Source organism: Salvia hispanica, chromosome 1 (genome assembly GCF_023119035.1).
Source record: "Salvia hispanica cultivar TCC Black 2014 chromosome 1, UniMelb_Shisp_WGS_1.0, whole genome shotgun sequence".
NCBI classification, from domain to species: Eukaryota; Viridiplantae; Streptophyta; class Magnoliopsida; order Lamiales; family Lamiaceae; genus Salvia; species Salvia hispanica.
The window spans coordinates 20,674,683-20,677,049 of record NC_062965.1 but is presented as its reverse complement, the minus strand read 5'-3'; positions in this window follow the sequence as shown (position 1 = coordinate 20,677,049).

Here is a 2,367-nt window from a genome sequence, read left to right as displayed (position 1 = left end):
AACAGGGGAGTGGTAAAGATCTGTTTCTTTTTTTTTGGATATATCTCTAGCATTGGAAGAAAGAATGACCGGTCAAATGGTATAAAAATTAGTGATAAATAATTATATTTACCCTATTTTGATACTCCATCTTATTGAGCAAAATGAAAGGAGCATTTAATTTATTTTATTCTCCCCAACATATATGTAGTCCAATATTTCATCGAATAAAATACTTTCATCATAGTTTAATTCCACCCTTAATCATTAAAATCATATCATCACAAACTATATAATTATTCTAAATAATGAAAAAAACATTAGTTCCAAACATTCTTAATTATACTAAGATAAAAAGAGTATTTATGAAACTTATTAAAACAAATTTAAAACAAATTTGTCATTTGTGGTAAGAGCATATAAAAATGATGGTAAATTCTTTTTCTACAATTCGTCTATGACAATTACTTCCTCTGTAGCAGAGGAGAGGCGTTTCATTTAAGCACTCATTTTGGAAAAAAAATATAGTAATAAATAGTTAAAGTGCACATAGAGTAAAGTAAGAGGCGGAATAATATACAAAAGAGTATTCTCTATATTAATCTCTCTTATTTTACTTCTTCTCTACTTTAATTATTTATTACTTCCTCCATCCATAAAAATTAGAGCACATTTGTCATTTTTGATTGTCCACGAAAAATAGAGCACATTTAAAAAAAAAGGTTTTCAACAACTTCTCTCTTACTTTTTTCCCTTCTCTCTTACTAATAATATAGTCCCCATATTCCACTAACATTACTTATATCTTAGTGCATTTGGCTGTTAGGTGCAATCAAGTTGAGGTAAGTACCAACTCTTTTTTTTATGGATATATAAACAAAAAAAATTATAGGTTGCATCATGATGGATTAGGTAGCCATTCATTTTTTGTCTTTTCTTAATACTTTAGTCATGCATTCATGATGAATACCAAATTGTTAAAGGTTGGGGGATTAGGAATTAAGGGCTGGCATTAGAGAAAGAAATGAAGAAAAATATCTCTAAAAAGATTTCCTTGAGAAATGAAGAAAATGATAAATTGAGAAATGAAAAGTATAATTATGATATATACTCCTATTTTTAAAATATGGAATGTTAAATATTATTGTCATGAGTTTTTGTACGTATAATTTTTAATATGTACCAATTTGACGGTAAGAAATCCGGCTTAGTTAAGCTTCTATTAAAACAATTTCTGCGTCCAAGTCAAAAGCAAGGACATTTAATCACTCCGATAGTATGCCTTGAAACTGTTTGCCGCTAGCTAAACGGGGGCTAATTGTTTTATTGGGCCTAGCCCGTTGTCTGTGTGCGTATTTATATAGAAGTAAGGCGCATAAATCAGTAATATGAGAATAACCTGAACACAATCACACTCCTTTCCTGACCGTGGACGTAGCCTACACAACGTTGGTGAACCACGTAAATCTGTGTCTCTTTATGTTTTCTATTTGTCTCGATTACACACTCCACATCAAAGTCGCTACTAGAATTTATTGTTATCAAGTACTACCTCCGTCCAATAAATTTTGTCACACTTTGGCCGGACACGGGTTTTAAGAAATGTAATAGAAAGTGAGTTGAAAACGTGAATGGACAGTGAGTCCTACCTTTATAAAGTACATATTAGTTTTATAATAAAATGTGAGTAGGAATAAGTTAGTGGAATATTGGTCCACCACTAAAAAATGATAAAAAATGAAATATGACAAATATTTTGTGACGGACAAAAATGGAAAAATGTGACAAAATTTAAGGGATGGAGGGAGTAACATTTGTTTTCCACAATCTTCACCATGAACTACTCCATTTGTTACTTGAATCATTATCTCAAAATCTCATATGGTAGGATACCTCCTCAAAACCAACAAAATAGAGAAGCTAACAGCAAATTCCATGGGCAAAACACCACTCGACATCTTGAGAGAGAGCCCCCAACACACAACCACCTATTCAGAAACCGAATCTCTCTTACTATGTTTGTCACATCAGCCATTTCTCAACCTCTTCCGCGAGATCACCGGCATGACAATGGTGGTTGTCGGCCTCATCGCCGCGATGGCGTTCCATGCAGCCGTTAATCCCCCGGGAGGGGGGTGGCAGGACGACACGTCATCACACAGAGCCGGCAAAGCAGTGATGGCATCCACTCATCCCACGCTATACAAGCACTTCTCTCGTGCTAACACCGCGGCTTTCGTCTCGTCTGTCCTTGTGATCTTCCTTGTGGCTGTTCGAGCGCCGACGAACGCGTTCGTCTTCGTGATGGTGAGCTGGTATGCGACGCTGGCGGCGATGGCGGCGATTGGAGTGAGCTATGGAGCTTCCTTGATCATGACGAATCCGGTG